Source organism: Lissotriton vulgaris, chromosome 8 (genome assembly GCF_964263255.1).
Source record: "Lissotriton vulgaris chromosome 8, aLisVul1.2, whole genome shotgun sequence".
Classification (NCBI taxonomy): Eukaryota; Metazoa; Chordata; class Amphibia; order Caudata; family Salamandridae; genus Lissotriton; species Lissotriton vulgaris.
Genome location: NC_141696.1, coordinates 480201338 through 480229086, shown reverse-complemented (window position 1 = coordinate 480229086; position 27749 = coordinate 480201338). Strand labels below are relative to the sequence as shown.

Genomic DNA, 27749 nt, shown 5'->3' with positions numbered 1-27749 from the left:
CTCACAGCACCCTACATGCAAAATAAAAACAACACTTTGTGCATCAAAATCACAGCACACAGTCTAAAAAAAAGCATCGACTCCCAAAGACAGTAAGGCGAGTATTTTATCCATACCTATAGTCTCACCACTCGCATCTATGATTAGTAGAGAAACACAGTTTTAAGCAACAGTGCAACTATAATGTGAAGTGGAAATTGCACTGATATTTTTGTTTGCCTTTTGATGCTGTTGTACACATTGTTTAGACTGAAAGTCCAACATTATAATGCAGACGTTATTGCTTGATGAATTAAAACTGCCCATGATTGTGTGTAACAAAAACTGTCCCTTTAGGGCAAAAAACACACAGACATAAATTAGTAAATACGGGTACTTTTGAAAGTACAGTTCCTGCCTCCTAAAGAGGAGTGCTGGCACTATCCCATTAAAAACAGCACACCCCTGTGCTTATCCTGGTCACTGGCCCACTTCAGCTAAAAAATAAATTTAAAAAAGTGCAGGTACCCAGATGCTGCCCACTGGTGGCACTGGTACCAATATACTGGTGCGTAAAGCACTGCATGACACCCCTGAAGCTACACGTGGTTGGCGCCACGCTCTGGGAAAGTAAACACGGACCACTTACCTCGTCCAACAGACCAGCTGGTGGAGAGTGGACAGCGCCGCCCCGCGGCCCGGGCAGCGTCAGTCAGCGCGCCCCAGAGCGGCACCGGACGCAGCTGCAGTGGTTGCCGGCGGGTCCCTACTTCATGCTGCACGCAGAGCGCCGCCGCCGCCGGCAGGCAGGCAGCCGTCCTCCCGCTCCACGCTCCGCCCGAAGACTCCCCTCTCCCCGTCCCACCTTTGGCTGCCCCCTCCTGTCCTCTCCGGTGATGCTCACGCGCTCCCGGGTGCCGCGCGGCGGCGTGCGCCCTCTGGAAACCCGCGCGTGCCACCTGGAGGCCCGTCGGCGGCGATGGAACGCCGGCTTTCAGCGCGCGCGTCCCACCTCCAAGGTGCACCCGCTGTCAGCGGCCCCTTTGTAATCGTAGCCTCGAGAGGTCGGCTCAGAAGCTTGGCACCGGCTCCACAGGGATTTTCCGCTCAGCACGTTGACAAAAATGATTGTGGCTCGTTTCTCTTTTAACTGCGCGCACACGTCTCGCGGTGTAATTAAGTTCCTAACAGTGAGCTGTTCTTCCTTAAGGTTTTTCACCTGAGGGACAGCGCGTTTATCATCCAGCCGGCTTTGAACTGCGTCGGAATGGGCCTCTGTAGGCGTCCTAGCTTTGAACAGTTTTTCCTCGTTTATAATATTAATTTCGGTTTAGATGCAAAGATTGAACCGAATGTGAGGGCTGGTGAGAAGTCTCTCCCTGCAGAATGTGATGCACAGATGCTCTTCGTTGAACGGGTGCCCCCTGGCGAGTGGAGCCCTCTTGCACCTTATGCAGTGGGAATGGTAAGGGGTTTTAGTCGTGGCACCCATAAACTACTGTGAGCCGGAAAACACCACCAATAGTATATTTGGAGTACCACAGAAATTGTCAAATCGGGTGCAAATGGCGTTTGCACCTGGAATAGGGTTTCCGCTTGGAATTGTGTTTGCACCTGGTTATGGAGTGACGGATTTGCCTTACAAATTGTAAAACCAGGTGCAAATAGTGTTTGCACCTGGAATAGTGTTTCCACCTGGAATCGTGTTTGCACCTGGTTATGGAATCACGGATTTGCCTTAGAAATTGTAAAACTGGGTGCAAAAGTACAATTGATGGACAGAATGGAGAACAATGCCATACATGCACCCCAGTACAGAGACCTGAGTCTCAATCCATGTTTTTTAGCTTCCCATGCCATTCCAGTTTGGACCCAGACATATGCAAATCAGTCTTGACCCTGCACCCAATGGGAAAAGTCCAGTCCGAACTGCCAGGCCAGGTTCTCTCTGGACTGGAAACAAGCATCCTAGGGACAGTGACAAATGCAAAAAGAACAATTGATGGACAGATTGCAAAACAATGTCATACATTCACCCCAGTACAGAGATTCGGGCCTAAATCCATAGTTTTTTTGCTCACCATGCCTTCCAGTTTGGACCCAGCCATATGCAAATCAGTCTTGACCCTGCACCCAATGGGAACAGTCCAGCCCGAACTGCCAGGCCAGGTCCTTTCTGGACTGGAAACAAGCATCCTAGGACCGGTTTCAGGCTATCAGCCCTCATCAGCCAGGATAGCTTGACTCCAGTGGCATGGAGAGCACGAGACCCACGTCCGGGCATACCCGACCCACTCGGGTGATAAATGCAAAAAGAACAATTGATGGTCAGAATGCAGAACAATGTCACACATTCACCCCAGTACAGAGATCTGGGCCTAAATCCATAGTTTTTTGCTCACCATGCTATTCCAGTTTGGACCGAGCCATATGCAAATAAGTCTTGACCCTGCACCCAATGCGAACAGTCCAGTCCGAACTGCCAGGGCAGGTCCTCCCTGGACTGGAAACAAGCATCCTAGGACTAGATTCAGGCTATCAGCCCACATCAGCCAGGATAGTTTGACTCCAGTGGCATGGAGAGCACGGGACCCATGTCTGGGCATACCCGACCCACTCGGGGTGACAAATGCAACAAGCATTTGCAATGCAATAGGTCTCGCATTTACGCGAGTTTAAGCTATTGTCATTGTAAATGACAATGCCTTTTATTTATGTTTTGAAAAATAAAAAAAATAAAAGGCATTGTCGTTTGCAATGTCAATAGCTCAAACTCGCGTAAAATGCGAGACTTATTGCATGCTAAATGCTTGTTTTTTTTGCTTTTAAAAATAAATTCAGACAGGAAGTAGATTGTTTTCTGTCTGCACTTATCTGTAAAAATCTGTAAAATCGGAAAACTGGAAGCCTTACCCATCGCATACCCATGCATTGGAGGCACAAACAAGACTCATGGCGCATGAGTCACAACACTTGTCTGTTTAAAAGATACAACATTGGCAGCCCTATGTGCGTCTTCACTTTGCGCTTTCATGCATTCAGAAACAAGGATTGGCAACGCCCAGATATATCGGATTTGCCAGTGCTTATACTTTTAAATCTTTCTTTTGGACTGCTGCATTCCGTCATGTTTTTAGTGCTTTGGTGATTGTGGAAGGGTGAATAGTTTAGCTCTCTTTTCTGTTACCTGTTTCTCATCATATTTTTAATTGTTTTTCTCACATTTTACCGTTTATTAGCGATGCAAGCCATGCATTTATTTATAATTCTCTCCATGCCTTTGGACCAGGGTCACGCTTAATCAAATGGATAAAATGACATAAAAACATAAAATATTAGTTTGAAATGGGCAATGTGTCTGCTCACCGTCAATAGCAGGTCCCCAGGTTTAGACTTCTAGCTCCAAATCGGAGGGGGACCCCACATCAATTTAGGCAGGTCGATGGGGAAAGCAACAATCAAACACTGGGAGGGGACCTGCCCGCAATATTTTTAGTGAATGGCCTTGGAGAGGTCCTTTGTATTATAGAAATTGCCCTGAACCCAAGCACATCATATAACACATTGAATTTTATCAAAATTTATTTTTTTATTTTTAAGAATTCATTTTCATTGTATATAGATATAAATAGTTTAGCATCAAAATAAATAAGCATCTTCACAACAATTAAATAGTGGTTCTATCTCCATACTTGCATACCATTAACACTCATACAAAAAAGAACATTCACACTTCATACATCATACAACACTAGGCAAAGATGAATTTAGATGACAAGGGGACCGATGATCAAATGTCCGGGTTGGTTCAGTGGGTTCCTAAATAGGAACAGACGCCAACGCGCGTTTCGGTGTATGGCCCCGTCCGGGGCAGCACCTTCATCAGGGCAAAGTGGGGTAGAGAAGGAGGAACCACAAGTGTACAAAAATTCTGTATGGGAAAACATATTAAAAACATATATTTAGAAAGCATACTTGCGTGGGTTCAAGGCAAAATAAGGTATAATAACTACGATACTCATAAAAATAATGACTAACAGTTTGTCCCGACTAGACTAGGCCCAGAGACACCAATTGTACAGTGAGAACACCACATCAATATATTAACATTTTAGATGAAAAGGGGAAAAGGACAAACACTTAAACACATGAGAGGGGATATCGACAAGAGGCATCTCCAATTGATAGGTACAAAATGCGTTTGGCTCGACATAAAAGAAGTGCTGTATTAGATTTTACCTATTAATAGCAAGTGGGGCTGATGTAAAATAAACGCAGTAGATGGCGATTAGATAGTGCCAAGAGGAGATCGCGTTGCCTTAGGAAGTATCAGGTCCCAGTTATACGTGGCGGAATCCACCCCGCGGGGGTAGCGCATGGATGGTTAAGAGAAGAGTATCCCTGAGGTGGAAGAAAAGGCACATCAGTATACTTATCTTGCCTGGGGCTGGTCTTGCCTAAGAGTAGAAAGGCGAGGTAAAGGGTCATAGTTTTAGAGGGCGTACCTTCAGATCTGAGGGTAGATACCATAGAGGATTCTAGATCGATGCTGACCTTGTCTGTTATCGGCACAAAAATGAATAAACCTGAAACGTAGGAGATAGCGGCTTACTTAAGCGATAACTGCAATATCGTCCTGACTCAATACCAAAATACATTATAACAACAAAGGGAGTTATTCCGGGGGTACCTTTTCAGCGGTGAAAGGAAAGCCACGAATTGGATTCTGGTCAGTGCTGGGGCCGCCGACTGGGGGTATAGGTAATGCTAATCTACAACAGGAAAAGGAGGTTTGATAGGATGAAGGGAGGTTAAGTTGTGGAAAGAGCCGGCTAAAAGAAAACATCAGGAAGAGAAACTACCTACCAATGAGAATGTCTTTGGTAGTCAGTCAGTTCTGCCGTTGGGTTGTTTTCAAATTTGGTCGGGTCCCTCCTGGAAGGAACCTAGTGGGCGACAGACGTGTATTACCACAATGCGGGAGTCGTGCAGAAGTGGGGGTTATAGGCTAGAGATGAGACTACTCGATTTGGTCTGCAGAGTTAGCTTACCTGGCGTATTAGAAGGGGGCAGTCTCCAGTCGGCGGTCCAGATCGCACGCACGGGGACAGGCTATGCGTACTGTGTTGGGTCCGTCTATATATCCGGAAGGCGGGTGCCGTTATTCGATTCAGGTGTAGCGGCGTTGGGGAATCCTAGCGTCCAAGCGACATAAAAGACGGGTCTAAAAAGGTGCTGACCCGTACATTGCAATAGCGGCGGCCATCTTATAATGGGGAACCTTCATTAAACAACAAAGGTTCGAGATGGGATCTCATCGACAATAATGAGACATAATAGGATGGTCGTCCAGGGGTACGATAATCAAATTGAGGGTATTCGTTCTAAATGGAATCCAGCTATTAGCATAAAGATGTAATCAAAAAATACGGTCAAAAATTACGGCCACGTCTCGGCTTACTGTAAGTGGCAATGGTATACTTAACCTGCGCTATATATGGAGATAGAGCCCCCCTGCGATATGTTAATTGTGGAAGGACAGGGCAGGTGTTAAAAATGGAGAGGAGAAAAAGAATAAAAGAAAATAGAAAAATGAAATAATACAGAGTTTTAGGATGCTTTAAAGCGATCGGCAGGCCGGAAGGGTACAAAGAGCAGAGAGCAGGGCTCAGCGTTACCGAAGTTTATAATAAGGCATTCGCCCATGGGCATTCCTCATTCAGGCCCTTTTCCATGCTGTTGAGAAAGAAGATCCAAAAGACCTCACGTTTTTTTCTCAGCAATGTGGGATTGGTGCCTGCCGGGGTTTGAATTTTTTCCAATATGGACCATCTGAGGTCGATTTCGGAATGCCCCTTAGATGCCCAGTGCTCAACTAGAGGGGCTCCTCTCTTGCCAGTGCGGATGTTTGATTTGTGCTCTCCGATGCGCAGCCTAATCTCCCTTCCTGTTTCACCAACATAGGGTATTTTGCATGGGCATATGATGATGTAAATACAGTTGGAGGACCTACAGTTGCTCATTTTAGAGAGGTAGATGGTACGAGTGGGAGTCACTATTTCCTTTCCCACTATTGCATTCGGGCATGCCTGGCATTTCCCGCATTTATGGTTGCCCGTCACCGGACCAGTCCCAATGATGGAGCTCTGAGTTAAGGGTTCCGGTCCTCGCATTTTACCTTTCACTAAGTGATTTTTGAAATTTTTGTTGCGTTTAAATGCAAAGATGGGTTTTGGTAGTGCACTTTGGTCTTGGAAGAAATTGGCCATGAGGTAGGAACATTTGAAAAAACGGTTACTCTCAAAATTAACAAAATTCTGAAATTTGTCCCTAAGGGACCCAAAAATCTAAGTAGCATTGAGGAAGAAACCCTAAAATCCCTCGAAACAAATGACTCCCTCACTATAAAACCCTGTGATAAGGGTGGGGGCATCGTCATTTTTGACACACCTACCTACATAGAGAAGATGAACATCCTTTTGTCTGCCCATGAATACTATAAATGCGGGACCATAAATGCGGGAAATGCCAGGCATGCCCGAATGCAATAGTGGGAAAGGAAATAGTGACTCCCACTCGTACCATCTACCTCTCTAAAATGAGCAACTGTAGGTCCTCCAACTGTATTTACATCATCATATGCCCATGCAAAATACCCTATGTTGGTGAAACAGGAAGGGAGATTAGGCTGCGCATCGGAGAGCACAAATCAAACATCCGCACTGGCAAGAGAGGAGCCCCTCTAGTTGAGCACTGGGCATCTAAGGGGCATTCCGAAATCGACCTCAGATGGTCCATATTGGAAAAAATTCAAACCCCGGCAGGCACCAATCCCACATTGCTGAGAAAAAAACGTGAGGTCTTTTGGATCTTCTTTCTCAACAGCATGGAAAAGGGCCTGAATGAGGAATGCCCATGGGCGAATGCCTTATTATAAACTTCGGTAACGCTGAGCCCTGCTCTCTGCTCTTTGTACCCTTCCGGCCTGCCGATCGCTTTAAAGCATCCTAAAACTCTGTATTATTTCATTTTTCTATTTTCTTTTATTCTTTTTCTCCTCTCCATTTTTAACACCTGCCCTGTCCTTCCACAATTAACATATCGCAGGGGGGCTCTATCTCCATATATAGCGCAGGTTAAGTATACCATTGCCACTTACAGTAAGCCGAGACGTGGCCGTAATTTTTGACCGTATTTTTTGATTACATCTTTATGCTAATAGCTGGATTCCATTTAGAACGAATACCCTCAATTTGATTATCGTACCCCTGGACGACCATCCTATTATGTCTCATTATTGTCGATGAGATCCCATCTCGAACCTTTGTTGTTTAATGAAGGTTCCCCATTATAAGATGGCCGCCGCTATTGCAATGTACGGGTCAGCACCTTTTTAGACCCGTCTTTTATGTCGCTTGGACGCTAGGATTCCCCAACGCCGCTACACCTGAATCGAATAACGGCACCCGCCTTCCGGATATATAGACGGACCCAACACAGTACGCATAGCCTGTCCCCGTGCGTGCGATCTGGACCGCCGACTGGAGACTGCCCCCTTCTAATACGCCAGGTAAGCTAACTCTGCAGACCAAATCGAGTAGTCTCATCTCTAGCCTATAACCCCCACTTCTGCACGACTCCCGCATTGTGGTAATACACGTCTGTCGCCCACTAGGTTCCTTCCAGGAGGGACCCGACCAAATTTGAAAACAACCCAACGGCAGAACTGACTGACTACCAAAGACATTCTCATTGGTAGGTAGTTTCTCTTCCTGATGTTTTCTTTTAGCCGGCTCTTTCCACAACTTAACCTCCCTTCATCCTATCAAACCTCCTTTTCCTGTTGTAGATTAGCATTACCTATACCCCCAGTCGGCGGCCCCAGCACTGACCAGAATCCAATTCGTGGCTTTCCTTTCACCGCTGAAAAGGTACCCCCGGAATAACTCCCTTTGTTGTTATAATGTATTTTGGTATTGAGTCAGGACGATATTGCAGTTATCGCTTAAGTAAGCCGCTATCTCCTACGTTTCAGGTTTATTCATTTTTGTGCCGATAACAGACAAGGTCAGCATCGATCTAGAATCCTCTATGGTATCTACCCTCAGATCTGAAGGTACGCCCTCTAAAACTATGACCCTTTACCTCGCCTTTCTACTCTTAGGCAAGACCAGCCCCAGGCAAGATAAGTATACTGATGTGCCTTTTCTTCCACCTCAGGGATACTCTTCTCTTAACCATCCATGCGCTACCCCCCGCGGGGTGGATTCCGCCACTTATAACTGGGACCTGATACTTCCTAAGGCAACGCGATCTCCTCTTGGCACTATCTAATCGCCATCTACTGCGTTTATTTTACATCAGCCCCACTTGCTATTAATAGGTAAAATCTAATACAGCACTTCTTTTATGTCGAGCCAAACGCATTTTGTACCTATCAATTGGAGATGCCTCTTGTCGATATCCCCTCTCATGTGTTTAAGTGTTTGTCCTTTTCCCCTTTTCATCTAAAATGTTAATATATTGATGTGGTGTTCTCACTGTACAATTGGTGTCTCTGGGCCTAGTCTAGTCGGGACAAACTGTTAGTCATTATTTTTATGAGTATCGTAGTTATTATACCTTATTTTGCCTTGAACCCACGCAAGTATGCTTTCTAAATATATGTTTTTAATATGTTTTCCCATACAGAATTTTTGTACACTTGTGGTTCCTCCTTCTCTACCCCACTTTGCCCTGATGAAGGTGCTGCCCCGGACGGGGCCATACACCGAAACGCGCGTTGGCGTCTGTTCCTATTTAGGAACCCACTGAACCAACCCGGACATTTGATCATCGGTCCCCTTGTCATCTAAATTCATCTTTGCCTAGTGTTGTATGATGTATGAAGTGTGAATGTTCTTTTTTGTATGAGTGTTAATGGTATGCAAGTATGGAGATAGAACCACTATTTAATTGTTGTGAAGATGCTTATTTATTTTGATGCTAAACTATTTATATCTATATACAATGAAAATGAATTCTTAAAAATAAAAAAATAAATTTTGATAAAATTCAATGTGTTATATGATGTGCTTGGGTTCAGGGCAATTTCTATAATACAAAGGACCTCTCCAAGGCCATTCACTAAAAATATTGCGGGCAGGTCCCCTCCCAGTGTTTGATTAGACTTCTAGCTCATCCGTCTGCAGATAATGACGCTTGTGCTGGGTCGGAGTAGGATAATTATTTTTTATCAGCCAAAGACCAAAAAACACACGTTGCGAAACTGCAGACGAAGAAAGTGTTTTCGTTTTCTGATATTTGAGATTTGTTTTGGCAGTAACATTTAGAAAGGTAGTTTTGTATTTTGCACAGCTCCGGTACTTTACACCAATAGTTTTAATTATTTATACAGGCAGATGTGATTCATCCACAAGCGATGCCGCTTTTTATTTGCATAGTACGTGTCAAGAATATCAACATGTGAATATGATCTGAACTGCACAGTTTTTTGTAAGTAAAATCTCCATCAAGCCACTGTCGGGTAAGCCTCTGTAGTATACAATAGCCGGACTCAAGTAGTTGATAAAACTGCCTTTAAAAGGTATTGTTATGCACATTTATGCTCTCCTCCCGCCAAAAGGCAGAGTTACCAGCTGAGAAGTATCGATCAGGGAAAAAAGATTGCTTGCCTGGTCGATTGCAGATTAAACATGGTGCCACTTTCGAGAGTTTGTAAGGAACATTTGCAATTTCCGCAACTAAAAATGACATTTAAAAGAGCGCAGCGCTCCTTATTTCCATTGCTGACCTAATGACAGACTTCAAAGAGTCATAAGTTTGTTTGGACTGTATAAGTAATTTATCAGATCAATTCACCTGACAGTAACTATAATCAAATTGTTTAGAAGCCCGTTCTTTTTTCCCGCTTTGGCATTTCTAAAAGCATAAATACAGTCAGCTGGCTTTAGTTCACTCCTCATTTATTTTAAGGGATAGATGCATCTTGGGCAGGGAGTATAAGGCCTGTCTTTACAGATGGGATACTGCACAACTGCAGACATTCCAGAGCACATTATGCTATCATTATGTTGCATACTTGCTCTTCTGTCTGTTTCCTTGAGCGATGTTACACCACAGAGCCTGTTTAATGTGCACCTCTTTGTGGTCAGCACTGTAACTGACCTACAGCTAATCTACCTCTGCTAGCCAGGGATAGCAAGAATGTAATTTGTCTATTGCACCATGACACTTTAATGGGTGTGTTCATTCACCAACAGAACAAGCGCGCTTTCAAGTATTGTCTTCCACTGCCAAGTAAGGGAGCCAGAGACGGGCGGGAAGTGCAACAGAGGCGGAGAATTAGGAAGGAGGAAACATACTCTGACGCAGAATAAATGGATAAATACCTTGAATGAATCCAAAATCTACTTTAATCTCATCGCAGGAAGCAGAGGGAGTGCTATTAAGCACCCTCCCAGATATGGTGCCTCGCCGTGGTCTCCGGTGCCGGAAAGGGGGAAGCCCGTACATGATGTCACCGGAGCATTGATAGCGCAGTACAGCTGTGTAAAAGTGTTACTTCACGCTGTCAGCTTTCATATCAGCCAATGTTCAGAAGTGCGGGGGGTCGGGGGGGGGGAAGGGAAGAAAACTGATAGAGAAAAGAGTAGAGAAATTTCAAGAAAAGAAGAGGAAAGACAACGAGTGAGGTAAGCGGGAGAGAAGAGGAACAAGCGCGCTTTCAAGTACCGTCTTCCACTGCTAACTAAGGGAGCCAGAAAGAAGGAGCCACAAGACCGCGAGACGCGCTCTGTGGTGGGGATGGGGGAGGGGCGGTGAAGTGCAAGGAAGACATAGAGGTGGAGCGAGGCGCACACACTTGGGAGAGCGAGAGGAAAGCCAGATGGCACCTCTGATCGTGCCTGTGCGCGTAATGGCACACAGTATGCCACTCAAAAAGCTGTGGTGGCATTTCCTGAAGCCCGATTACTAAAAGTCTCACCAGAGCAGCGCATGCGCTGCCTCAGGCATACCTAAAAAGAACAATTGATGGACCGAATGCAGAACAATGTCATACATTCACCCCAGTACAGAGATCTGGGCCTAAATCCATTGTTTTTTTGCTCACCATGCCATTCCAACTTGGACACAGCCATATGTAAATCAGTCTTGACCCTGCACCCAATAGGAACAGTCCAGCCCGAACTGCCAGTTCAGCTCCTCCCTGGACAGGAAACAAGCATCCTAGGACCGGTTTAGGCTATCAGCCCTCATCAGCCAGGATAGCTTGACTCCAGTGGCATGGAGAGCAAGGGAGTGACCCACGTCTGGGCATACCTGACCCACTCGGGGTGACTGTTAGATTTGGAGGTCTCTAGTTGGCACAGGTCGGTACTTGTGACAAATAGGGACCCATGCCTCTAGTCAGGGTATCGGGGTACACTCCTAAAATAACCCATGCTCACCCCCTTGGCATGAGCAGACAGGCTTATCTCAGAGGCAGTGTGTAAAGCATTTGTGAACACATACAGTAATCAAGTGACAACACTACAGATGGACACCACACAGGTTTTATATAAAAAAAAGTATTCTTTATATAGACTCATCACAAGGCCACAAACGACAAAAATCCACAATACTGTACTTTAAAATGGTAGAAATGGATTAGTTCTCTTTAAATCTTAAAATGCGACACTTTGAGTCAATGTACCTTAAGATGAGACACGCAGGGCAACAAAAGTGTTGCAGGAAAGGTGATGCGGTAGTCCCCTACACGCAAGGACGGTGATGCGTTGAAGATCTGGTGCAAAGAAACAAAGATGGCCCTTTCTCCTTGATGCGACACGCTTCCCAGTGATGCGGTGGCGTCTGCTGCGACGTCGATCCTCTTCTCCAGCGATGCAAGATGCTTTACACGATGTGAGCCATGACAGACCCTGCGACAGGCTTCCCAGTGATGCGGCGGCGTCTACTGCGACGTCGATCCTTGCACCTTGTGATGCGAGTTGCTTGCACAACAATGCGAACCGCGAGAGGCCATGCAACACTCTTCCCGGTAATGCGGCGGCGTCTGCTGTGACGTCGAGCCTCTTCTCCGGGGATCAGCCACGACAGGCCCTGTGACACGCTTCTCGGAGATGCGGCGGAGTCTGATGCCCTGTCGATCCTCTTCTCCTGTGATACCCTTCCCGGTGATGCGGCGGCGTCTGCTGCGACGTCGATCCTCTTCTCCGATGATGCGAGGCCCTTCGTGTTGTGATGCGGCAGCAGCAGTTCGGCGACACGATTCTTGATCTTGAGTCGCGCTTCCAGCTCCTTGCGACACGCAAGTCCTCAAAAAGTCCATCACAACTACAGGCACTTCATGAGAACTCTTGGGGAGCTGGTGGGTGAAGTGTGTTGTCCCTGAGACTTCAGCAGGAGGCAAGCTCTGTTCCAAACCCTTGGAGATTCTTACAAAAGTTGATGAAAGTACACACATAGTTCCTCTCTCCTTTCTTTGGCAGTCAGGCAACCACTGCAGGCCAATCCCCCAAGCAACACTTCAGCTTAGGGATAGTCTCTCTGGTTCCACTCCTCAGCAAAGATTTCTTGTTGTTGTCCCAAAAGCGATCTAATTCTCTGGGGTTTGGGACCCCTCTTTTATACCCAGTTTCTCTTTGTTCTCTGAAGGCAGAGAGGCCTTTGCCTAATCCAAACCAGTTTTGGTAAGTCCTGGAGTACTCTGTTGACATGACTCCTTCTTTCCTTTCACAGTGCAGGGCAGAGGCATCAGACACCCCACAGGAGGCGGAGTCAGCATTGTGGATGGAAGGCACAGCCCTGGAGCACTCTGTTGACATGACTCCTTCTTTCTTTTCTCAGTGCAGGGCAGAGACATCAGACGCACCACAGGAGGTGGAGCCAGCATTGTGGAGGGAAGGCATAGCCCTATTCAGGTCTCAGGTGCAACTCCTCCCTCCCATCTAGTTGCAGATCTCTCTATACACCACTGGCCTGACTCACCCTGTCTCCTGGAATTCCCCAGCCCCTGTCACTCAAACTCCAGACAAGAAATACACAACCTAGCAGATGCAGGCTTGGATAGTTAGACAAGAAAATACCTACTTTCTAAAAGTGGTATTTTCAAACACAGAATGTTAAAATCAACTTCACTAAAAGATGTATTTTATCACGTGAGTTCAGGCATACTAAACTCGGATTTCTACCATGTTCCCTGAGTCAGTTAGGTTTTTAAGATGTAACAATCTAACTGCCCATTCTGGTCTATGGGAAATAGGTAACCTTGCAATAGTGAAAAACGAAAATGGCTGTAATTCACTATTAGGACATGCACACACATCAGGGCTTGTCCTACCTTATACTTACAATGCACTCTGCCCTTGGGCCTACCATAGGGGTGTCTGATATGAAGAAAAGGGAAGGTTTAGGGACTGGCAAGTGGGTGCAGTGCTCAATCAACATGGCAGTACCAGATTGCACACAGGCTCTGCAATGACAAGCCTTAGACGCATTTTTACAGGTTGCATCTGTGGGTGGCACAATCAGTGCTGCAAGCCCACCAACAGCATTTGGTTTACAAGCCCTGGGCACTCCTGGTGCACTGTACTTGGGTCTGACAGATAAACGAAACCAGCCAATCATGGAATCACTAATCCATACATTAATTTACAATAGGGAGCACTTGCACTGTGGCACAGTGACCAAAGCATTTAACACCAGCAAAAACACACGAGGCAACAGACAAAATGGAAGGGAGACCCTTGCCAAGGTGCCAACAGTGATAAATGCAAAAAGAACAATTGATCGACAGAATGCAGAACAATGTCATACATTCACCCCAGTACAGAGATCTAGGCCTAAATCAATCGTTTTTTTTGCTCACCATGCCATTCCAGTTTAGACCCAGCCATGTGCAAATCAATCTTGACCCTGCCCCCAATGGGTACAGTCCAGCCCGAATAGCCAGACCAGGTCCTCCCTGGACTGGAAACAAGCATCCTAGGACCGGTTTCGGGCTATCAGCCCTCATCAGCCAGAATCGCTAGACTCCAGTGGCATGGAGAGCACGGGACCCACGTCTGGGCATACCTGACCCACTCATGGGTCACAAATGCAAAAAGAACAATTGATGTGCAGAATGCAGAACAATGTCATACATTCACCCCAGTACAGAGATCTGGGCCTAAATCCATAGTTTTTTGCTCACCATGCCATTTCAGTTTGGACCCAGCCATATGCAAATCAGTCCTGACCCTGCACCCGATGGGAGCAGTCCAGTCCGATCTGCCAGGCCAGGTCCTCCCTGGACTGGAAACAAGCATCTTAGGACCAGTTTCGGGCTATCAACCCTCATCAGCCGGGATAGCTTGACTCCAGTGGCATGGAGAGCATGGAACCCTTGTCTGGGCATACCCGACCCACTCCGGTTGGCAAATGCAAAAAGAACAATTGATGGACAGAATGCAGAACAATGACATACATTCACCCAAGTGCAGAGATCTGGGCCTAAATCCATAGTTTTTTTGTTCACCATGCCATTCCAGTTTGGACCCAGCCATGTGCAAATTAGTCTTGACACTGCACCCAATGGGAACAGTCCAGCCCAAACTGCCAGGCCAGGTCCTCCCTGGACTGGAAACAAGCATCCAAGGACCGGTTTTGTGCTATCAACCCTCATCAGCCAGGATATCTTGACTCCAGTGGCATGGAGAGCATGAGGCCCACGTCTAAGCATACGCGACCCACTCGGGGTGACAAATGCAAAAAGAACAATTGATGGACAGAATGCAGAACAATGTCATACATTCACCCCAGTACTGAGATCTGGGCCTAAATCCATTTTTTTTGCTCACCATACCATTCCAGTTTGGACCTAGCCATATGCAAATAAGTCTTGACCCTGCACCCAATGGGAACAGTCCAGCCCGAACTGCTAGGCCAGGTCTAGACATCCATGCAACTTCTGAACTGAGACCTCCCTTTAATTCCTAGCATCCCTGCGGCTCCTGGGCTTTGGGATCCCTTTGGTTCCTTTATTTCCTGCCGTTCCTTAGCAGAGGGTTCCTGTAGCTCCAAACATCCATGCAACTCCTGAACTGAGACCTCCCTCTAGTTCCTAGCATCCCTGCGGCTACTTGGCTCTGGGATCCCTTTAGTTCCTTTAATTCCTGCAGCTCCTGAGCAGATTGTTCCTGTCGCTTCAAAGATCCAAGCAACTCCTGAACGAGACCTCCCTTTAATTCCTAGCATCCCTGTGGCTCCTGGGCTCTGGGATGCCTTTAGTTCCTTTAATTCCTGCAGCTACTTAGCAGAGGGTACCTGTAGCTCCAAACATCCACCCAACTCCTTAACTGAGACCGCCATTTAGTTCCTAGCTCTCCTGCAGATCCTCAGCTGAGGGATCCTTTAGCTCCTGGCATTCCTGCATCTTCTGAACTGAGAGCTCCCTTTAGTTCTTTCTGTTAGACCTGCAGTTCGGCTGGGGAGGGCTACATTTTGCGACATTAATGACCAACTTACAGAGCAAGAAAAGGTAAATAAGGTGACACAATGCAGCTTATTTTGTGTTAGTATTACCTTCTTACTTTGGCATTTTAACATATGCTGACACTTTCTGGGTACAGATTTCACTTCAAAAGTACCACTTTGACACCCAAATACAGAAATAAGCAACAAAAAGATTACTGCTCTGCCTTTCCAAAGGGCCTTCTATTGTATGGCAATACATGTTGCTCCGCTTTTAGTAACTTTTAATCCATTTGAGCTGAAAACGTTTTTTGCTGAAATCTGCAGATTGTGCAGCAGATGATGGATTTTGTGGCAAACTTGGCAATTCCATAATTAAGATGAAAGCTGTACAGTGGAAAAATCAAATAATTCCAGGGGCTGTGCTTAGTTGCTTACAACAAAGGGGCCGTTTAAGATGTCAGTCGGAAAGGATCCAAACGGCATTCGGTTTGTCCAAATCTGATTCGAAACCCACCAACTCTGAAGCATTTCCAACCGACCGATTACGGTGTTAGGTAACTGTTTGGCCCATCTCACTCGGTTCCAACCGGCATTCAAAGAAACTGAGTCGGTGGGAGCCGACTCGCACGCCTACGGCTCTACGGATCGCGCTTTCCACCGAGCAATTATGATGTTGTATTCGGAGAGCCGTTCCGAATTGGTTTGTCGGACACAAATCTGCTGTCAGAATCAGAATTTTGGGGGCCGTAGCAGGCCCCCCTTCAGCCAGATTCCTACGGTTGGGGCCCGTGGGGGTACCCATGGGTCCCCTCTTTCTAACCATGCATGGTGTGGCAGGCCCCAAGAGATGCCCCTCACAGGCTGCAAGGTTTTCCGCAACCTTCCCTTTTTTCAATGGGAGCATGTGTTGTCGGTGGGAACACAGGCTCCCATTGAAGTCAATGGGAGTCTGACTGAACGGTGTTCGGAAATATCGTAATCGGTGAGTCGGACTCCCCGAATTCGATTGGATCGGAAACCATTCAGACACTGAGTTGGTTAGTATGCTTTCCGGTCAACATGGTAATGAGGCCCAAAGTGTTCACCATTAGTTGGTGCAGCCGGTGCTGGTATTTCTGTGAATTCCTTGATATATATTTATGAGTTTTTGCCCTTCTTCAACTAGAAGCAGCAGGTCACTTTATGGGTGCTGTAAATACTGATATTGGAAACGTATGTCTGATTCTTGGTGTTGCCTCCCTGCAGGTTGTGCACTCTCTGCACTTGGATCCTACCGCTGTAGCTCTCGAGCCCCTTTCAGCTGCTAACTTCCTTGCAGCTTCATCTCACTTCACCCACTTCCCCCAAGCCCACCCACTTCCTCCATTTGCTCCAAGACTTACTCTATTGGCTCCTCACACATCCTCAACTGGCACTGCTAAAAGCCAGATGTAATTTCACTGCACAGATAGGTGCATGTAGTGCTCCGATATCAGTCTGTCTGGTGGACAGTAAGTCACACTTCACAACACTTGAAACACACTTTTACCAAGTGGTACCCTACAGCTTAAGGGGGACGATTCATCCACATGAATATTTATCACATGGAAGGAACCATGCGTCACACAAGACATATTTTTAATACACAGTACTTGGCAGTTTAACACACAATCGCAACGCAGGATCATATTAACTTAGTGGCTTTACCACACATACATTTGCCACATGTCAGGCTCTTTACAACTCGGACAGAGCGTAATCCTTCCACTGGGAACTTTACCACACTGGCTTCAAGACCTTTACCAGAGGGATTAATCATGTGGCCCTTGGCCCTGCAAAACTTTGATCATACGCACCATGCAGCATCCATAAAGTGAAACAAGACCTCACATATTCAAAAAAGGAAAGGGTCACCAAGATTAATTCCGCAACATTCTATTTGGAATAACTTTGGCGCCGATCGACGAATCTTCTCAAAATTCTCCAAGAAGATGGGGCGGTCCGCTCCGCTCCTATCCTGAAAGTTTCGGGGTGATTTGTCAAGTGGGGGCCGAGAAAAAAGGGGCTCCCAAAACGTGTTTTCCCCATGCAATTTTCCATAGGGACCTTTAAGTGAGGCTACAGCCCGAACTGCTAAACAGAATTACACCAAATTTTGCAAAAAGGTAGAGTTTGTTTTGCAGATTACGCTTTTTGTTAAATGGTGTACATCCCTTCAGTAGTTCCTTAGAAAATCAAAAGTAAAATCATAGATATATTTGCAAAGTTGTACCATACGCGTACCGTCCGAGGACAGTACGCGTACCATTACGAGCACGAGCTGCATGCTAATTGGCTGAAAACTGTCTGTCAACACTCCAAACCAGGAAGTGTTTGCAGCCATCTTGTGCCTCAATTGATAAACAAGTGCGCAAAAGATGCAAAGGGGGCAGGATAGAAAGACCCTGACCACCTAGGCCTGCTCAGGGGGTCCCACAAGGACCCCCAAGGCCCAAAAAATGATTATTATTATTTTTTTAAATCGCGGGATACGCGTAGGGTATGTCGATCCCCCCCAAAAAATTAAGGCACCACTCTGCAAACGCGCCCCCTGGCGCGTTTGCAGAGGGGGAAATAATATCCCTTGAATACTGGGGGTCCCTGGGGGCCAAGTAGCCCACCAGGAACCTCCAGTATGCACCAGGGGGCTGCTTGCAGAGGTGTGTAAAGAGGCCACACCCCTTTTTACACCTCTCTGCAACGCAGCCCCCTGGAGCATACTGGAGGTTCCTGGTGGGCAAGTTGCAGAGGGGGAAATAATTCCCCTTGAACACTGGGGGTCCCTGAGGGCCAAGTAGCCCACCAGGAACCTCCAGTATGCGCCAGGGGGCTGCCTTGCAGAGACGTGTAAAGAGGCCACGCCCCTTTTTATACCTCTCTGCAACCCAGCCCCCTGGCACAAACTGGAGGTTCCTGGTGGGCTAGTTGGCCCCCAGGGACCCCCTGTATTCAAGGGGAATTAGTTCCCCCTCTGCAAACGCGCCAGGGGGCTACCTTGCAGAGACGTGTAAAGAGGCCACGCCCCTTTTTACACCTCTCTGCAACGCAGCCCCCTGGTGCATATTGGAGGTTCCTGGTGGGCTAGTTGGCCCCCAGGGACCCCCAGTATGCAAGGGGACTTAATCCCCCACCTAAGAATGCGCTATGGGACGCGTTTGCACAGTGGTGAAGGTAGGGGCAGGGCTTGAGGTGATATGTGTGCAAACATGCCCTGTGGCACGTTTTAAGTTGGGGGCTCAATTCCTCTTCAATCTAGAGGTCCCCTAAGGGCCAACTAATCCACCAGGTACCTCCAGTAAGCGCCACAGAGCTGCGTTGCAGAGTGTTGTAAAAAGGGGGAGTTGCCTCTGAACATCTCTCTGCAACGCAGCTCCCTGGTGCATACTGGAGGTACCTGGTGGGCTAGGTGGCCCACAGGGGACTACAGGATTGAAGAAGAATGAATTCCCCAACTTTAAACGCTCCACAGGGCGTGTTTGCACACATGTCACCTCAGGCCCTTCCTTCACTATTGAGCAAAATATTCCTCTAAAATCAGGCGAACTACAAATTCCAATTTACTCACCTGCTACCAGGAGAGACCTCAGTGCTGCATCTTTCAGCCCACTACTGATCCTGAAAAATAATTCTAACCATACTTACAGTAACTTGAATTTCCTTCCATAGGCTAACATTGACTGGTTTCAGTTGGAAATTCTTCTAAGTGTGGAGTTTTTGGAACTTAAAAAAATCCTCTAAAATTAGCCAAACTACGAATTCCGATTTACTCACCTGTTATCAGGAGAGACCTCAGTGCTGCATCTTTCAGCCCTGTACTGATCCTGAAAAGTAATTTTAACCGTACTTACCAGTAACTTGAATGTCCTTTTATAGGATATCATTACCTGCTATATAAAATATATATACATTAAAAAATATATAAAATAAAATTAAAAAAAATAAAATTTTAATATTTTTAAACACTTTTTTCAATTTATATTAAAAATATGTAAGGTAATTAAAAAAAATATCTAAAAATAAATAGTTTAAAACAATGTAGTAAATCAGTATAAAAAAATATAACAATTAATACATTTAAAAATTTTCATTTACAAAACCTTTGAAATTCACTGAAAAAAACATAGGTTTCAGCCACGTTATAGTTAGGAATTAGCATTTAAAAAAACCTTAGAAACTTTAGAAATTCACTGAAAAAACCATAGGTGTCGAATACTTTTCCAGAATCTCTAGTTTCCGCAGGAGTTGACGACTGTTCCTCAAATCCCAAACTCCATTACCACAGTCATATATAACTATGGCAATAAAGAGGGGGAAAAGTGGATTGGGAGAGAAAGAGACACACCACATCTTCTTGCTGGATGGCTCAGCTACTTCACTGCTGATTCTGCCTGCAAAAGAGCAATTTTAGCAATTTCTATAATATTCTATCAACTGCAATTCTCTATTCAAACATTGATTACCTGTCCAAGCAATGTGGCTATCTGTCTCTTATATTGCAGTCTTGTCTTGCTTCTTCAATCAGTGGTATTATCTGACTAAATAATAATAACACAAATCTATGGTTAACACTTATTTCTCTTCTAAGATTCCCTATGCCTCCCTCCTACCCTTTATGGTTTTCTCCAATACCTGGCTGACTGTTGACTAAGTTTTTGTATCTTCTTTCCTAGATCATATGAAAACGAAGAACTTCACTGGAAACTCATAGATGATGTTCTTTTATTGAAGCTTGAACTGTTGGTAAGTATTTATATATATATATATATATATATTTTTTTTTTTAACACAAAAGAGGCGGCACAACCGGATATTTTACTGAAGCCTTTTAATCAGCGCTTCACCCCACTGACGCGTTTCAGCCACACAAGGCTTTGGTACGCAGATGTGCCTTTGCTATATTTGCTGAAAATTGCTCCAGTGTTTTTTTTTAAAATTAACTTCAAAAACACATATATATCTATATGCGCGCTTCGAGCGCTTACAGGTACGCGTACCGGGGAGCGCACCCGGCGAGCTACACGAATGCACGAGCAGAAAGCTGATTGGCTGTCGGGTGTCTGTCAACATTCTAAACAGTCCGGAGAGCCGCCATCTTGTGTCTCGGTAGAATCGAGACACAAGAGGTGAAAAAGAAATGGGGAAATAATTAAAAGGGGGCAGAGTAGACACCCCCTGACCCCCTAGGTTTTCTGAGGGGGGCCTAGAAGGATTCTTTTTTTTTTAACATTTTCGCGGGGTAAGTGCTGGGTGCATTCCTGGGTATGCTCTCTGGTACGCGCACCCTGAGCGCACCACGGGGAAAAACAGTAAAAGAAAATAGTTTTTAATAATAATTTGAATTGCTTAGAGGTAGGGTAGCTCTAAAAAGAGCTGTTGTGTTATGTGGGTGATTTCAGTACCTATAAGTAGGTACTGATGCAGAGTCTACAATTGAAGAGCAAAACTCTGTTTTCCTCATCTGAGAAATGTATATTGTTTCCTCTGTAGATATCTTGCATGTTGTAATGCAAGTTATTGTGGTATATTCAAATCAAACCATAGTCTCTCAGGAAAGCAGAAACAGATCCTTTTGGGACCTCCTGAGAAGGTCTAGGGGGTGAGGGGCACTCTACCCTGCTCCCTTTCCAAGTTTTGAAGTATTACATTTCACTCTTTTTGGGAGAAGGGAAGTAAATGTTGCACTCTATACTATAAGTCTCACTTTATACCACAATCATTTCGCTACTATCTCATAAATTACAAATAGAATAATAAAAAATGTCTCAAACTATTTATAATTTTTAAATATAAATGTATTCTTCAGAATTTTCATAATTTAAAAGAACTTCTAACATTAACTGATCAGGAATTTCCTCATCAGAAGTCTCCATACATGAGTCCTGGAACTCAATATAGTCCAAACATTCAATTAATTCAGAATCCAAAGTCTCATCATTAAAATCCCCAATTCCATCTCCTCTAAAAAAAAGGTCTTCTTCATGGATAGTGTTATCAACAGGATCATTCAAGACCTCAATAAAACTCGCCTCAACAAAAGTCGCAGAAATTTCAAAATTATTATCAACGGTGTTCTCATTCAGATCCATATTCTTTACAAATTTCTTGCTGTAAATTGCAGAAAAAAAATCACTTTAATTTATTGTTTTTAGTAATAGACAATATAAAACTAGCTTTATCAAGTATTAAATTCCCCTTACAAATTAACAACTCACCTTTTAGAAAGCAGTAGAAGAGTTATTACTGTGTAAATTTCACACCAGAAATAGAACACCAAAAATTCCTCACAAATGTACCTCAAAGAGTACTATCACAAAATGGCTGTTTCCCTCTCATTTTTCATGTATATTAATGTAGAAAACCAACGAAACTTCATCACACACAAATTCAAAACCAAAGAAACATTTTAATTGGTTCTAAATTTCAAAAGCTAATTGGCTCTTGGGTGTCTGTAAACATTCTAAATGGTCTGCAAAGTCCGCCATCTTGTGACTCTGAAGAACAGAGACACAAGAGGTGAAAAATAAAAGTGGAAAACGTTGATAGGGGGCAGGGTAGAGACACCCTGCCCCCCTTATGTTTTATCAGTGGGGCCTAGGTTGACTCCGAAGAGCAAAAAACATTTTTTTTTTTTTAAATTTCGCGGAGTAAGCTCAGGGTGCGCGCACATGAGCGCTTACCGGTACGCGCACCCTGAGTGCACCACGGGGAAAAACAGTCCTTCTCTTACTCCGTCTGTCCTTTTACATCCTCACTCCTTCCCTCACACATGTTATAGTTAGGAATTAGCTTTTAAAAAACCATAGAAATTCACAGAAAAAAAACCATAGGTTTCACAATCGTTATAGTTAGGAATTTGCATTTTAAAAACTTTGAAATTCACAGAAAAAACCATAGGTTTCACACCAGTTATAGTTAGCTGAACATTTTAATCACACAAAACCATTGAAATTCCCACGTTATAGTTAGTTGGACTCACTATAACTCGCGCGCCCACAATCCACTGCTGATGATATCACATATTACATCATTCATGACATGGTCAGTGACATCACTGATGACATCACTGATGACATCTCAAATGACAGAAGACAGAAGACAGAAGAGTTATGAGAGCGCCGCATGAAGCCCAGCGATCGTCTCTCAAAATTCGTCAGTTGAAGTGTGCAGCTTGCCGCTATTCAATCCGCGAGCACAGCTGCGCACAGAATGAAGGTTGCAGACTAGACCACCAACCTTGAAAACCTCACCGGTGGCCATCTTGAAAGTCCGCCGACAAGGATTTGTCCTTATAGACGAACACTAGCGAAGACCAACCATTTGGGAGCCTCCTCTCTGAGCGAAAATAGCTACCCCCTACACCCCACAGGTAGGAACTGGAGCTCTACTGAGGAATTTATGGGACTGGTCCTGACGAGAGGTTTCACACATGTTATAGTTAGGAATTAGCATTTAAAAAAACCTTAGAAATTCATTGAAAAACCATAGACTTCACACATGTTATAGTTAGGAATTTGAGATGTCATCAGTGATGTCATGAGTGATGTCACTGACCATGTCATGAGGAATGTAATATGTGACGTCATCAGCAGTGCATTGCGGGCGCGCGAGTTATAGTTAGCTGGACTAACTATAACGGGGGAATTTCAATGGTTTTGTATGAGTGAAATGTTCAGCTAACTATAACATGTATGAAACCTATGATTTTTTCAATTAATTTCTAAGGTTTTTTAAATGCTAATTCCTAACTATAACATGTGTGAAACCTATGGTTTTTTTCAGTGAATTTCTAAGGTTTTTTTAAATGCTAATTCCTAACTATAGCGTGGCTGAAACCTATGTTTTTTTCAGTGAAAATATATATATATATATATATGTATTTCGTGGTCTGTACCTGTGTCAACGTTGGTATCCAAGGCCGAGTTGCAGGAGTTGGAAACAATATATATATATATATATATATATATATATATATATATATATATATATATATATATATATATATATATATATATATATATATATATATATATATATATATATATATATATATATATATATATTATTACCTACTGGCGGTCGCCAGTAGGTAGTTACAGTTAGGATTTTTTTCAATGTTAAATCTCAAAATTCTATTTGGAATAACTTTGGCGCCTGTTGACGAAACTGCCTGAAAAGTTCCTGAAAATGGCCTTGTGGCGCCCCGGTCCTTCTCTGAAAGTTTGGGGGGGATATGTAAAGCGGGGGCCGAGATAAAAGGGGGGTCCCAAAACGCCTTTTCCCCATGTTAATTTCCATAGGACGGTCGATTTCACTTTTAGCCCGAACGGCTGAATGGATTTACACCAAACTTGGCAAAATTGTAGGGACTGGTAGCCCGATGTGCCTTTGCTATGTCTCAAGATATGTGCTCCAGTGGATTTTGAGTAATTTAGGTTAAAAAAAATATATATATCTATAGGCGCGCTCTGGTACGCCCACCGGGGAGCGCACCGGGCCCGCCACGCGACTTGCGCGCAGAAAGTTGATTGGCTCTTGGGTGTCTGTAAACATTCTAAACAGTCTGGAGTGGCCGCCATCTTGTGTCTTGGTAAAATCGAGACACAAGAGGTGGCCAAAACAAAGGGGTAAAAGACCATAAGGGGGCAGAGTAGACACCCCCTGTCCCCCTAGGTTTGATGTGGGGGCCATTAAAGGGCCCCGCGGGGTCTCAACTTTTTTTTTTTTTGATTTTCGCGGGGGAAGCGCCCGGTACGCGCACCGGGGAGTGCACCGGGAGCGTATTATGGGAAAAAAATCACTTTAAAAATTTTTATGTTTATAAATTGTTTTTTTTTGTTTTTTTTATTTTATGTAAGTACCTACATGTAGGTACCAATGCAGAGACTTAAATTTAATGTAAACCATCTCCTCTGTAGATATCTTGCAAATTGTTATTGAAGTTTTTGTGGTATATGGAATCCATAACATAGTCTGTCAGGAAAGCAGAAACAGATCTTTTAAGCACTCCCTGAGAATTTCTAGGGGATCATGGGTAGTCTATCCTGATCCCTTATGATGAAAAAGAGGTGTAAAATATACATAGGAGATAATATAGTGGGAGAAAGGTAGTAACTATGAGTAAACTTACTATGTAACAGAAAAAAAGTTGCACAGTATACTATAAGTCTCATTTTATAATATAATTATTTTGGTAATACTTCATGAATTACATATAAAAATGAATATTGTCTCAAACAATTTAAAATTATTAAATATAAATTTATTCCTCTGATTATTTTTCATAATTTAATAAAACTTGTAACATAATATTGTCCGGTATTTCTTCATAATTATAAGTACATGATTCCATTTGTTCCAAACATTCTATAAACTGTTGATCCAAAGAGTCATCCATGAAATCAACTTTATCTTTTTGCTCTTCTGGATTTTCCACCTTTACTTCGATAGAAGTAACATTTGCTTGTTTTTCTCCTTCCATTTTCTTTCTGAAAATTGCATAAAAATGAACTATATTAGTAGAGTTAGGGTACTGTTGGGTTTAAGTTTAGACAGGTACTTTTGAGTTTTTAACAGTCAAGTCATTTTTGGGCAGTGTATGGTTTCAGGCAGGAAGTAGAGTTATTAAAAAGTGCATGTGATTAAGCCTAAGTAAATTCATAATTATACCAGAGAAGCCTAACTCAATCCATAACTATTACAGAGAAGTCTATCTCAATCTATAACTATTACAGAGGGATAGTATATAACTAACAGAATATTTTTTCTCAAATTAACTTAAAGTGCACAACATACTTCACTTTCCAAAATAACAACTTACCTTGGAGAAATCAGTTGAAGTTGTCAGTGTTATTTGTTTTCAAATGTACTTCTGGAAGCAGTAGTCAAAATGGCTGTGTTTCCCTCTCTTCTTTTATATATATTTTTGTACATAACCAATCAAATGTCAGGAAATAATCGTAGAAAATTAAAGAAACTTTTTAATTGGTTGTAAATTCTAACATTTCATATGTGTTTTTGTCATGTAATTTACCTCAGGATATTTAGACAGGCCTGTAGCCTAAATGTCTCAATGGAATTCCACTAAATTTGGGCAAATGGTAGGGACTGCTATGTAGTAAGGCTTATTCTATATTTGATGAAAGTGTCTCCAGTGGTTTTTCTGAAAATTACTTTCCCACCTTTTTTTATGGAGCGCTTACCGGTGCGGGCTCCGGTACGCGCACCGGCAGCGTAACGGGAATCCTCCATTTTGTGTTTCGGTACAATCGAGACACAAGATGGAGGGCAAACAATGTTCGGTATGGCTAGAAGGGGGCACAGTAGAGACTTCTTGACCCTCTAGGTATTCTGAGGGGGGCTTAGGAGGCTTATAAACGTAAAAAAACAAAAAATCTTTAATTTTTCGCGGGGGAAGCGCCCGGTACGCGCACCGGTAAGCGTACCGGGAAGCGTACTTTGGTGAAAAATAGTGAAGAAAGTTAGAAAAAGATAAACATTTTGAATGATCAGAGGTAGGGTAGCTCTGAAAAGAGCTTTTGGGTTCTGTGGTTGAGTTAGGTACCTACAAGTAGGTTCCAATGCACAGTCTTAAATTCAGGAGGAATATTCTATTTCCCTCATCTGAGAAGTGCACACCATCTCCTCTGTAGATGTCTTGCATGTTGTAACGCAAGTTGTTATTGTATATTGAACCCATTCCACAGTCTCTCATGTAAGCAGAAACAGATTTATTCACATGTTTCCGTGCTTTCTCAAATTGTGGACAAAATTGGTTGGACCAGTTCCATTTCTGTCTTTGGCATATATTTGAATATACCAAGGCAGTTTGTGGAAAAAGTGTCATCAATTGATCAAAGGTGTCCTTTAAGAGCATTTCCAGACCAACCACAGTCATAGTGCCCAAATCATTTCCACCACAGTGCACTATTAAGAGGTCAGGGTTTGGCAGATGTAAAAAGGTTTTCACCAATTCTATCAATTGATGACATCTCAATCCTCTCTTGCCAATCCACTTAATTTGCACATTTGATAAATCAAGGTTGTGATAATTTCTGCTTGCTGCATACCTTTGAGCCCAGTGGATGTAGCTATGTCCTATAATCCATACAGAATACATGGTGAGAGAAGGTTCTGGTGCAGTCAGATGAAGTGTAGGAATGAAATGGCAGTTGGAACAGTAGGAGTTTACAAAAAAATAATTGTGGAGTTTCACTGCTCTTGAATCACAAGCAATGATTGGTGGATTCAGATAGTTGAAAACTGAAAGTTAGGGTGCATGGTTGTGTTGTGTGAAAGAAGCAATTTGAATGGTTAAAAAAAGTCACTAAAAGCAAAAATACCCTGGATAAGCTGGTGTATTGAGAGGTCAAACATCCTTGCTGAGTTAATTTGCAACATTGTACAATAAACTTTTGAACCTGAGAGTTCAGTTAGGAGGGAGTTGCTATGGTAACAGATAGAAAGATCTGAGAGGGGGAAGGGTGTTGGTTTGAAAATAGTGAGGGAAGACTTTTGATTGGTTGAATTAAGGCATATGTGTACAAAGTTAGAGATTGTATGCTAGTATATAAGTCCTGTGTTGTGTTTCTAAAATGTTATACAAAAAACGATTTTGGGTGCAAATGAATGGTATTTTCATTTGACCCTTTTTTATGATTGCCTTGTGCAACTGGTGCATCACTTTGTACATGGGAAATAAGTGACACTCTTGTGGCGCAAGGCCTTCATAAATAAGGCCCTGACTTTGTTTGCTGTTGATTTGTTTTTGGATTTTTGATAATGCTTGATATCAACATTTGAAAGATAGAGGATTTGTATTTGGGGAAACAGTGACGTTTCAAAAGTGATATTCTGTGCTTGTACATAGGTTCTGCGCAGTGTTTTTTAAATGTTATTCAAAAAACGATTTTGGGTGCAAATGAATGGTATTTTCATTTGGCCCTTATTTATGATTGCCTTATGCAACTGGTGCATCACTTTAATCATGGGAAATAAGTGACACTCTTGTGGCGCAAGGCCTTCATAAATAAGGCCCTGACTTTGTTTGCTGATATTGAGTGGTTGTACATAGGTTCTGCGCAGTGTTTCTTAAATGTGATTCAAAAAACGATTTTTGGGTGCAATTGATTGGTATTTTCATTTGGCCCTTTTTTATGATTGTCTTGTGCAGCTGATGCATCACTTTAATCATGGGTAATAAGTGACGCACTGGTGGCGCAAGGCCTTCATAAATAAGGCCCTGACTTTGTTTGCTGTTCATTTGTTTTTGGATTTTTGATAATGCTTGATATCAACAT

General features: G+C 43.7%; 1 protein-coding gene across 4 annotated transcripts in view; it reads right to left on the bottom strand.

The window, feature by feature from the left end:
- EDAR (ectodysplasin A receptor) overlaps window positions 1-27749 on the bottom strand; it is a 494038-nt gene that overhangs the window by 346214 nt on the left and 120075 nt on the right. Inside the window, exon 1 of one of the 4 annotated variants that reach the window (XM_086934283.1) lies at window positions 629-823. The exons of the other annotated variants lie outside the window; for them this stretch is intronic. The gene's annotated coding sequence lies outside the window, so the exon portion shown is untranslated. Of the gene's footprint in view, window positions 1-628; window positions 824-27749 lie in introns of those variants that run through there. 4 annotated transcript variants of the gene reach the window in all.